Here is a 13,164-nt window from a genome sequence, read left to right on the forward strand (position 1 = left end):
CCGCGCATGGTCGACAGCATGACGCCGTGCTCGTCTTCGTCACGGCGCTAGCGAGCTCTCCTTCCTCGGCAGCGTGACGAGGATAATTCTGCCGCCGTATAAAAGCCTAACGAAGCACAGCAGCTCGGGATTTCTTCCTCTGCCTCACATTTCCTCCATACCGAAACCCTAGCCGTACTGCCTCCGGCCATCGCCGCCGATGGAGACCTCCCCAGGCCAAGCTGTGACCACCCACGTGACCGCCGTCCTCGACATGCCTAGCCTGCAGAAGGAATCGTGCCACCGTGCCCGGAATCGCCGTCGACGACCTCGTCTTCCCCGATGCCGGCCATCATTGCCGCCGTCGATTCAGGCCACCATAGGTCACGCCGTCAAGCCCTGCGTACTCCTGGTGAGTCGCTGATGCTCATGGCGCTCTCGCTTTGCTTTATTCACCGTCGTAGCTCCACCGCGCCGGTTAAACCGTGAGTTCTGCCGCTCGAACCCGCCGCCGGCCAAGCTCCGGCAACCATTAGGTGGCGGCGCCACCACTAGTTGGTTCGCCTCGGAGAGCACTCTCCAACGCGCCCCTACACGCCCCAGCGGGACCCCGGGAACGCCGGCATCGTCCACGGCTAGCCGCCGGTGGTGGCCAGGGTTGCCACCTCGACGCCACCGTGGCAGCCAGCGTGGCACTAGCCCACATGTCAATGTCCTTGGGTAGTTCTAGCCCGGGTGTATTTAGCAGATTTCACTTTAGTTTAAATTCAGAAAATTGCTGCAACTGTACCAAATTTATAGAAAATTCGTTATAACTCAGAAAAATGTAAATAAGATATTAAAATTCTTAGAAAAGAAAACTCTATCCAATAAAAATATAAAATGAAATTTATATTTTAATAAAAATTTAATTATTTAATACTTGCTATTTAAGCCTTTAATTTTAATTGTAAATACAATTAAAAAATTCAGAAATTAAGAAAATATTGATAAAATAAATAAAACCAGAAAGCAAATAAAGAAAACATGAAAACTCATTTTCTTTATTTGTTATCCTATTCAATTTCTATTAGTGGAAATTTAAACCTTAATTAATAATTACCCTAATTAGTAAATATTTAAAAATAGTAAAAAGCCAAATTGAATATTATTTTATTTTGAAGATATTAATAACTTCAACTTTATTAATGAAGTTATTAACTTGTGAACTAAATAGTAATTATGCAACACTAATTCCATATGGTAGAAAACTAGGAACTTATCATTTCATGAGTAATACTAAAACCCTAATCTAATTAGGAACCCTAGCCCCATCAATCCATATGAATCCTAAATTGTTTCCAAACCTAAACCCCAAGTAACATGTGATCATGTTACTTCATTAGTTATCATAGATTCATATCTAGCAACTAAATACTAGTTCAAATTCACATAAAATATGGGAACCCTATCACTACTAATTAGTATCCCATGTGTTCATCTTCATTAGACTTAACTAATCAAGTAGGATCAACCAAGTATAAAACCCTAGTTCCTATTCCATAGACCACCATCCTTAGTTATCCATAATTAGCATCACATCATTGTGATGAACCCTAATAGCAACTACACCTACTATTTTGTATTACATTCCATACTCCACTAAACCCTACTAGTGTTGGATACTTATCAATCATCGTATTTAGGAACCAACCATTCTTTACTTAGTTAATTCAAAGGTAAACCCTAGGAAACCTCAACCTTAATTGTAATACTTCTTATTACTTAAGAAGTATGTTCTTCAAAAGTTATTCTTTTGAAGAAAATGAGGGATCATCATCAACCCTGCTTATAAGGACCTATAAACCCTACCTAGCTATCACCAGCAAGATGAACCCACCATGATAACAATCATGTATAACTAATTGCTTAAGTTGCTTATACTTAAATAAAACCATTCAAGCCTAGTTGCTAATGAATCCAACCTTGTTGGGATCCATCTACTACTTACTCCAGAAACCAATTAGAACCATAGATAACCATAGAACCCACCAACCTAATTATCATACTTGTTCTTTATTAAGAACATGTTCTTCAAAAGTTATTCTTTTGAAGTACATGATAATTAATCATTAATCATACCATATAGTATTAAAACTGACCAATATTCTTTACTTGTTAATATTATGCCAATTATCATTCTATGTGTGCTCAATGGATTATAATGCTTTATTATCTACCTGTTTATAATACCAAGTAATCACACCTGAATAAGAACTTTGTATGTGAATCACTCTAAAAGTGCAACACACCCTAAACCAATCATTACAACTCACTAATCCTAAATCATCGGGGTTACGACACGCTTAGAGCGATTGCATCTCATACTTATGCATTATTGCATCCTTGCCAATCTTTTAAACATCGTCCTTACCGGACGATGATGCTATTTCAGAATTTGGAGTTATTGCGTATCGAAGACCTTGTCTGCATAATCTTGCAGCCAAGAAAGGCAAGTTCATCACTTGCTCATGTCATTTGAATATCTTTATCAAATTACTTGCAAAGTACTATGATTATCACTATTGCATAAAAACCAAAACCACTACTTTCATAACTATGAATATGACTATGTGGTGGGCAATGGAACCATGGATTGTGTTGATATGGTGGAGGTTCCATTGCAAGGGTTTATATCCATCTAGGATTAAACAACAAATGTCGTCCAGTGATTCTTGTGCCGTAATACCCATGTTAACCATAAGATCCGGAGTGGGACGGAGTAGTCAAAAGTGTTTCCACCTCTCGTTCATCAACGGATGCGCTTTACCGTAGACACTTGTATCTGTCAGGGCAAGCGGTTGGCTGGGGAAGCCTTAAGTCCCCACGGCATAGTCCGTAGACACTTGTCGCTCGAAGAACAAGCGGTTGGCTGGGGAAGCCTTAAGTCCCCACGGTATTGCGGTCTATGATGGGTTGCAGCTACCGGCGAAGGAGTTTGGTTAACGAGTCCCAGACTGTCGTCGTGGTCGTGGTCCACCCGTGAGTGGGAATAATGGGACCGGCGAGGACCCAGAGTCGGGGCATGCAACAAAGGGTGGGTGTTCGAGGTAGCGGAGGAACATGATTGGCTAGACCTTATACCGGGCCTCACACCATAGGAAGTGTGGACGGGAAACTCGAGCCCGGTTGGCACCAAGGTTAAGATCTCTTATGGGTAAAGCAACACACCTCTGCAAAGTGTAATGAACCGTGACCTGTCACTCCCTGTTCCGGGATATGGAACTGCGAACGCGGCCGGAAAGGAGCTCCATGAAGTTATAGTAAACCGATGAAGGCTGACGGACATAGTTCTTCTGAATAAAAGCAACCTTTTGAAGAAATGATTATGAAAACCTGCATTGGTATTAGACTTTCTGGTCTAATGTCGTAGCTAGTGCATTAAACACCTCTTTCCTATAATGAACTTGTTGAGTACGCTCGTACTCATCCCACTCTTAAATCCCCTGCTTAGATATGGAGGCATCAAGAGAGGATCTACAGTGCAACTCGAAGGCCGAGGAGTCAACAACTACCTCAAGAGACAAGACCATGTCAGAGGAGTCAGATACCACATCCAACAAGGAGAAAACCTAGTATAGCGATAGAAGGGAACTAGCTTCCTAAACCTAGCTCCTATTTAGCTAGAATCTATTCATAGCCTCTATAGCTAGTTAAAAACCCTACAAGTAGAGTTCGTGATAAGACTAGACTACGAGTCGTTCTTCTGGAGTTATTTGCAGTTTTACCTCATTGTAAAGTAGGAGGTTGTGCTGATCTTATGTAACAGAGTCAATGTTGTAATTCTATAGACATGCCTTGGACCCGCATATGTTTCTGTTGTACCACTCTGAGCGATATAATACTAGTGGAACAGTGTTTTATTGGTGTTATATCAGACTTGCATACTACACCATGCAGTGGTATGCCGGGTCACCACACATCCACAACCTTAGAACTTTCTGTCACTATCCTAGATTCAATGGAGGCATGAACCCACTATCGAGCATAAATACTCCCTCTTGGAGTCACAAGTATCAACTTGGCCAGAGCCTCTACTAGCAACGGAGAGCATGCAAGAACATAAACAACACATATATGATAGATTGATAATCAATTTGACATAGTATTCCATATTCATCGGATCCCAACAAACACAATATGTAGCATTACAAATAGATGATCATGATAGGCAGCTCACAAGATCTAACATGATAGCACAATGAGGAGAATACAACCATCTAGCTACTGCTATGGACCCATAGTCCAAGGATGAACTACTCACACATCAATCCGGAGGAGATCATGGTGATGAAGAGTCCTCCGGGAGATGATTCCCCTCTCTAGCAGGGTGCCGGAGGCGATCTCCTGAATCCCCCGAGATGGGATTGGCGGCGGCTGCGTCTCTGGAAGTATTTACGTATCGTGGCTCTCGGTAATAGGGTTTTCGCGACGGAGAGTATATGTAGGCGGAAGGGCAGAGTCGGAGGGCTGACGAGGGGCCCACGCCATAGGGCGGCGCGGGCCCCTCCTTGGCTGCGCCGCCTTGTGGTCTGGCCACCTCGTGGCCCCACTTCGTATCTCCTTCGGTCTTCTGGAAGCTCCGTGGAAAAATAAGACCCTGAGCGTTGATTTCGTCCAATTCCGAGAATATTTCCTTTGTAGGATTTCTGAAACCAAAAACAACAGAAAACAACAACTGGCTCTTCGGCATCTCGTCAATAGGTTAGTGCCGGAAAATGCATAATAATGATGTAAAGTTTGTATAAAACATGTGAGTATCATCATAAAAGTAGCATGGAACATAAGAAATTATAGATACGTTTGAGACGTATCAGTCCCCCAAAGCCTATTTTTGTCTGGCGCGGCCTATACGATGTCCGGCGCCCCGAGCCCATCCCCGTCCCACAAGAGACGCTCCGGGGACGCCGGACACACCGAAAAACGAGGCGGGGAGTGGCGGGGCCGACCCGTCAGCGGCCAATAAATTTTAACCTACCCGTTTCCTACCTCACGATGGAAGTTATTGGCTTTGCAGCGACGGTGCAGTTCCCGCAGAGGCGCAGCGACGCGTCCCGTCGCGCCTAGCTCTGTGTGCTGGCGTTAATGAGTGCCACCGCTCCTCCGCCTCCCTCCGACCTATAAAAGGACCGCCTCTCATCGTCCCTCTCACACACAAACCCTAGCATCTCTCTCCCAAACCCTAGCCGCCACCATCTCAACAAGACTCGACGCTATGTCTGGTAGAGGCGGAGGCCGACCTCGCGGCCGTGGTCGTGGTCGTGGTCGTGGCCGCGGTAGAGCTGAACGCTCGCCGTCGCCTCCCACACCGTCGTCTTCATCGTCGGAGATGGACGTGGAGCCGGACGTGTTGTTCGAGTTTGTCCTCGTCCTCAAGGGCGACCCGCGCGGCATCCAGAGGCTGCCGGACTCCTTCGCCGAGTACGTCGCCGGCGACGACCGCCCGCGCACGATGCATCTGCGGGAGGCTTCGTGTGGCTACTACCGGTGGATCGTCGACGCGATCTACGACGCGCGCGGCAAGATGTACCTCAACATCGGCTGGGAGAAGTTCGCGCGTCACCACAGCCTCGAAGCCGGCTTCATCCTCCTGTTCTCCTACTTCGGTGATAGGGACATGAGCGTCAAGGTCTTCGATGAGACGCGTTGTCGCCGGGACTACCACGGCGATAGCACCGACGAGGAGGACGACTGATGATGAAGAGTGTTCTTTCTTCGCAGCGAATACGTGCACGAAAGTTTCTGGATGTTTGCCTCATCGGTAGAACCAACAAGGGCACCATCCTCCCGCTGGATTTTCCAGTTTGGGTGACTGGGTGTGCCCTCGAGTGTTCTTTCTTAGCAGCGAACAAAGGAAACCTTCGATGCACGGCCTAGTTAGGTTTAGTTTTTTTTGCAAAATTTTATATTTGTGTCCACCATGGTTCAAACTATGTATTAATTTGTGGAAAACCATGTTCTAAACTATGTCTTCCTGTAAACCACGTTCCCTTAGTTTGTGAAAATTGAAATAAAAATACCAAAAAGAAATATTTTAAATATTTGGGGGCGGCGTTTGGGCGACGCGGCTGGGGAGCGACGTCCCCCAAACGCGGCACGAACAAAACACGTCCCCCAAACGCTCAATCCGGCGCGATTTGGGGGACGCTTTGGGGACGCGGCTGGAGATGCTCTAAGAGGTCGGGTAAATGGGATGCATGGGGGAGGACCCATGCTCCTTCACATAGAAGTTAAAGTCCAACTTTCCTACGACTTTCGGACCACTAGAGAGAGTTTCACCACTTGGGGCAACTTCAGAGTACGGCGCGGAAGTTTGGACGGAAGTTCCGCCCTTTTGGCACGGAATGTTCTGGCATGCAATGACAAATCTATAAAATGAGCATGTTTTATTATATAGGGAAACTATCTTGTGTTTAGAACTCTAAACTGTGATGATATGGAAATATGCACTCAAACTTGCAAGATCAAAACGAAAACTAGATTTAAGTGTTTTTCCATGGAAAACATATATTGACATATGTTCTAAAAAACAAATAAAATCCAATTAAGTCCAAATCCTCACATGACGAGGTCGATGGCCGAGGCCACCATGAATGAATGCTTGCTTAGCACCATTGAGATATATGTTGGACCCAAAACCAATACCCGTCATTGAATCACATTTTTTCACAAAGTGACTATTATGATTGATTTTTCTATTTGCATGTAGTAGAGAAGTATTAGTTCATGAATTCAACTACACTCCCCATATTTTCATGCCTACATAATAAAAAGATAAACATTGAGAAACAGGTAGGTACACAAGACACTCATAAAACATTGCTCGAGTTGATGGTATTTAGTTCATGCCTTAACTCTTGAAATCTTGCTTCATTAAAGGGCATCATGAAGATGTTCTTGCAAGTTGAATCTTCCTAACTACATGACAAAGCTCAAAATCTCCATGTTTCACGTGCCCCCGAAAGAAATGATGGCAAATGTATCTTTCTATGTTACACTTGATTGTGCTTTCATTATTCACGGCTCTATTTTTGAAATAATGGTTTTATCATTTGTTCACTCTTTTCTCTGGGAAAAAAATACTAATGCAAACTTCAAAAAATGCTTATTTTTTGGGAACACATGCTTTCCTTTTCTTCTACATTGACTTAGGATAATAAACACAACAATATTCGCCGCCCCTTTTATCTAGAGAAAATATTATTGTGTTTGTCAACAATACCACCAGAAGTTTGCACTTACTCCATTGCCCGTCATCCATTATACATGAAAAAAATACTATTTTCTTATTCTGCGGTGACTTCGGAAAAATGTGCTTACTCCATCTTTCACTGCCTCTGTCGGCCGGATAACATACTACCGTCTTGTTTTGTAGCAACTCCCGAGAGAAAATACTTCACCATTCGATGCCGCCTTTTTAGTCATTGTAAATACTACTACCTTCTCTATGGCATCTCTAGAAAAAAAAACTTGCTCCATGGTCGATCGCCTCTTTTTAACCGCGGCACATTTTCCTCGCTCCATGTACTGCTACCGCTATACTACCCTTGTTTTCCCCATCGCCCTACAATCATCCGGTGGTTTCTATCCTTACTGCCCCTTTATTCACCGCTTCACTATCACCCAAGGGCGCTGGATCATGCCGCGACATTAGCACTTTTACGTTATTTGGATAGTGCATCCACATCAGCACTTCTTTGGTACTTCAACAACCCAGATATTGTACTTTTTAAACTATAGTTTAACCAACAATTTAGATACCATATCGCCGCACCAACCTTCCTAGTTTCATATACTAGATTTTGAAGTGCGCCTTGGCGCACGACCCCGTAGAACTCATGTATAGATGAGAAAGTGATAATGCTTTTCTTTGGTTTTACAAAATGAAGCGACTCACAAAATTTATAAACGGAGTAACAAACATCTATATATACAGGAAAGCACAAGAGAATATATTGTAGCAACTAACATTCAATGATTCAATCAAGATAAACAAATCTATGGAAGGAGATTTAGGGATGAGCCTTAACGCACCATCCGGTGGAATTCGTGCCAATTTACATTTTGTACGACAGAAGAAGACCAAAAAGAGTAAGAGCGGAACAAATTTGAAGAAAAAGAGGAATAATGAAAAAAAATCCAAGGTCAACCATGGAAAGCATGTACGAAGATTACAGTCGGTAGAAAGGATTCACAGACCTTCACAAAGATTACATTTGGTAGAAAGGATTCATAGATGATTCGTGAGGTAATTAAACAATTATGTATCCCAAAGACTATCTTTAAAAGAAACAACTAACACACATAGAGAAGGCCATCACATTTGTAGGTCAACATTTGATTTAACAAAAATGTTGAAGAGAAAAGCATTCTGCCCAAGAAAGCGTGTATGCTCAGTGTATGCTCAATGAACGCTCCTAGACACATCTTTATTCAAGGTTAACAATTTGAAGCAATCATACAACTATATGACTATTCTTATCTGAGAAAAAGATTACAAGGCTTATAAGGATAATGAACGAAAAAAGAGTTGAGCAAACACATAGAACATAATACAATTGTTGATGTAATTGTGTTTATGAATTGAGCCGATGGCAAGTCTTCGACCAGCAAGTTCCTTTCAGCTCAAAGATGCCCACCTAGTAGAAATAACGAAAATATTAGTTCAAAAGAGAACAAATCACCTACACTCACTAAATATTCCCCTAATAACATAGTAGATTTAATTTTTAAATCTAAGCTACCGATCATACTGTCCCTATACATATTTTGGACAATGTACTGCATATGCACCTCAAGTGTAAGTATTATTAATACATTAATATCAGAGTATGCAGAGCTGGCCCAAATGAAGTCATCAAACTTGTATAAAGTCCATTGATTTAGGCATGAAAAGGAATATGAAGCTGTCCATACCAACAAAAAAAGTTGTCCATAAGCATGTTGATGCACGCATGCAATTAGCTAACTATATCTACATATTCGAACAAGCCAAAATAAATATCTTGTCCACGGTGCGCTAGCTGAAAATGAATCTAGATACGAGAATGTCAACTTTAAATCACAATGAAGCTGCGCAATACAGAAAGAACCATCTAATATGATAGCCAGCATGTTACTTGTATACTCTTTGATCACTTCAGTTCATAATTTTGTAATGTTAAGTAGCCATTCCAGAAAAGAGTGATTCCATCAGGATATCCTAGCTTCATCGGTCATCAAGCTTGTCACTGTTTCCTCTCTTGCAAGTCCAAAATCAGAAAGCTCCAGCTTCTTATGGTTTGTGGTAACTGCAATAAACAAAATTTGCCTGCACACATAATCTAAGACTGTGATAGCACAAAACTATAACTAACTTGACAGAACTTGTGTTTAGAGGAGACATCTCCGGAATAGAAACATGGAAAGGAAATAAAGCAGATATTATGGACATGCCCTGAATATTCAAGAATCATATGCATTGCATGGTTATAGGGGAGTTCAACTGTGAAACAACTACAGGCAAATTATTCATTACCACGACGATATATGTACATATATTATTGCACTTGAAAACTACCACACTAACCTTATGTTTAAGGCAGCCCGTGAAAATGCAAGATTCTTAGCCATATTATATTACATAGCAAATTGGCATAATCAAAAAGCCCTTGTCGCCAGACAACAACAACCTCAAAACTAATCTTCTTGAGCTTTGACTGAGAGTAATTGCTTTTCTCGCGCATGCGTGCAAGTTCATAGGCACCAGCAGCAAAACGTAGAAGCCATAGTTGCTTTTGACACGACAATTAGTGTAGGATATTAGGAAGAAAAATAGAAGGGAAATGTTATTAGTAGTAATGTTGTTTGAGATATCCTCTCGAATTTAATTCAATTGAACTAACTTGCTTCACTGCTTGTTGTCATATTAAAGTCTAGCATAGAGATGGGCAAGGAAACAATGCTTCAGGTGTGTGACTCCTAAAATTTCAAGCAAGAAGAATCAACAAATTCTCAAGGCAGCCCAAGGTATAAGTAATGATGTTTTATTTCAAGAAGTACCTTTGATGCGGCATTATAGACACCATATGATTCAAATAGTTTTGTGAGAGAATTCATCATTATATCTGCATCAGGTGGTTAGCCCCTAACAGTTCCAAACTGCCTCGGCCAAACAACCCAAATGCACCGATGCTATCGCATGACACACCATTTTTATACAAGGCCTTGATTGCAAAAAGCCTGGACAAACCTACATATTTATAAAGGTACTAATACTAAAATATGTGTTAATTTACTTTAAAAGACAACTTAGATAATAAATGAGAAAACATCTAATCCATTGCGAAAGCAAGACCCAACAAAGTGGGTTAACTGGCAACCTACCAAATTCCATGCCAAACATAAAATAGTCTATTTTAGCAACTTAGATCAGTTCCAACCCTGCTAGTACCATGAAGAGTTGAAGAAGTCTCAGTAAACATGGAGGTATGTTGCCCTTTCTTATTCCAGATTACATCGGTATGAAAAAATGCTAGTTATAGAGCAGAATGAAAACATGGAGGTACTATGAGTAAAGTTCTTATTCCAGATTACATCGGTATGTTGCCCTTTCTTATTGGCATTTGCAAAGGACCAACGATAACAATTGTGTATGTACAAATGAACTCTCAGTAAATAAATAAAACCATTTTTGAAAGTGGGGCACAATCTACCCAGCAAAACGGAATGAGAAGCAAGTTGATACTTGAGATTTCGCCTCATTGGCCCGATCAGTTTTTTTTCTTTTTGAGAAAAAGCATATTTAGTATAAATATCTATAAACAGACATTTTTTTTCTTGACCTACAGATACCAATGATATTTTAAGACCGAGATAAGTACAAAAAATTAAGTTTAGGTTTAATCCAGTAAAAGAGGGCACTTAATTTCCATACTAAAGAAACATATTCAGTACACACATATAAAGTATGTTCTACATAACTTATATGAAACGCTGTACTTTTTAAATTTCTATGTCTCGACATATGAAACTGGGAGTTTATCCACTCAAAAAAGAACAAACCTTGAATGGCTTGTCAATAGTTAAGAGTAGAGCTCCTTTCGTCCGTCAAGATGTCGACACAAAAGCTCCCATATGAAACGTTGTACTCTTTAAATTTCTATGTCTTAACATATGAAATTGGGGAGTTTATCCACTCAAAAAAGAGAAAACCTTCAGTGGCTTGGAAATAGTTGATAGTAGAGCTCCTTTGGTCCTTCAAGATGTCGACACAAATTCTCCCATTATTGTTGATGTCCTTCAGGCCGACTGAATGGCTGCCTCAGCTGTTAGGGACCAATCTCCTCAAACTAATGTGCCTTTGTAAGAAAGGAAATCTCATTAGATAGCTTATCAAAAATATTTGCGCCACATTTCTATGTTCAGCATAGTTGTTGCAAGCCGTATAGGGAATATGTACAGATGTAGAGTAGAATTAGTGGCAAAGCTAAGTAGTATTTTTTTAGACATAGTTCTGATAAGCACCATTTCAGATTAGGAAATAGCGCCATAATTTGCTGAACTGAATTTGTTCGCATTCCAAAATAGGTAAAGAGCATCAGTAGTTGAAAGATTGGGAAAGAACAGGAGAAAGTACATGTAGGCTGCATCTCGATGTCGCTGATCTCTCGACAGTCCATTGTGGCGCAACATACGATCTAGAGACAGTAGGCAAGAATCTAGATGACAATCCCGCTGGTAGTTGTGGCAAGGCCACTAATGCTTTAATAGAAAGAACATAAGGGACCAAACACAAAGCAGACATCTGATTGTGGGTTTGTTAGCCCAACCATCCAAAAATTAATGCAAGGGGTAGATAATCTCCATCTCTGTTGGACAAGGCGACGCCTAGGCACCGCTTAAGCACGCTTAGGCACTAGGCGATGGACAACCGCCTCGCCTAGGGCATAAGCGGAAGTCTAGGCAGTGTAACCAAGAAATTGTCTTCCACAATAAGAAATCATGCCATACTTCACGATTGAGCTAGATGGGAATTTTTCTAAAGGTAGTTATCAGAAATTTACACATTTACATGCTCTAAATTAATATTTATTCACATATAATAATCCATATAAACACTTTATGATATAAACTATGCCCGCCTAGGCTGCGCCTAGGCCGCTTAAGCATCGCCTAGGCACTAGGCGAATGCCAACCGCCTCGCTTACGCCTAGCGCTTTTTCCAACCTTGATCTCCATACACAGCCACCATGCCATGCCATAACAATAAAGATGCTGGTGTCTAAGTAGTCCAAAAAATAGGAACTAAAATAAAGACATAAGTTATTCACCTAGAACTTGTAGCCTCCGATCTAGCTGTGGCAAGATTTGTCAAGTGAAGCATATTCACGTTCGGTGACCAATCTAAGGTCAACCATGAAACTGAAGCTGAACCTGTGATATATTGGCAATTTGGCACACCCAAACTAAATCATCAGTTTTGCAAGTATAATAAGCATATGATATACATTGCACCTGAGCGATAGTACTGCAGTACAACCAGCGAGGATTAAAGCCATCTGTTCACTATGGCTGCTAATCCCAACAAAAACCATCTCTTCACGAATCATGTTGCTGCATAAATGATATGGATTAATAAGGCAACCAAAAAAAATGGCATCATCGTTCCATCAAGTTCTGTAGTTCATAGAGAGAGAGAGAACTATGCAAAGAATCATCTAAAGAACATATACACGAGTCTAAAGTTATTGCAGATTGAGTTTGAAAACAAAAAAATGTCTGAATAAGAAAGATTGAAATAATTGCATGCAGACACGAGAAGAAAGTGAGATCTAGCCCACCTAATAATATAAACCAATCCCATGAGTCCACCAATTAATCACAAAGACACACTACTTAACCTGATAGTATTGAGCATTGCGACACATTTAACTTGACACATTTAACTTGTGATGAGCTTGACTTGGAGTTCAGACAAAGGTTGCACAACCTTTGTCTGAACTCCAAGTCAAGCTCATCACAAGTTATGGATTCCATATGAATCATATCCAATTATGTAGAACACTTGCTAGATAAGAATATGGAAATCATAACCTTGCACCAAACAGTTGTAGGTAAATTTGGAAGATGAGCTTTTTTACCAGATTAGTACTGTATGGGGCATTG

At 41.3% G+C, this 13,164-nt stretch overlaps 1 long non-coding RNA gene across 1 annotated transcript; it reads right to left on the reverse strand.

The window, feature by feature from the left end:
* Positions 1-10,999: 10,999 nt before the first annotated feature.
* Positions 11,000-12,646, reverse strand: LOC127329933 (uncharacterized). The gene is made up of 3 exons (XR_007869058.2): positions 12,514-12,646; positions 12,330-12,432; positions 11,000-11,357 (listed from the first exon to the last, which is right to left on the reverse strand). It is a non-coding gene; the product is annotated as an uncharacterized lncRNA (long non-coding RNA).
* Between the last annotated feature and the right edge of the window lie 518 nt (positions 12,647-13,164).

Source organism: Lolium perenne, chromosome 4, assembly GCF_019359855.2.
Source record: "Lolium perenne isolate Kyuss_39 chromosome 4, Kyuss_2.0, whole genome shotgun sequence".
NCBI lineage: Eukaryota > Viridiplantae > Streptophyta > Magnoliopsida > Poales > Poaceae > Lolium > Lolium perenne.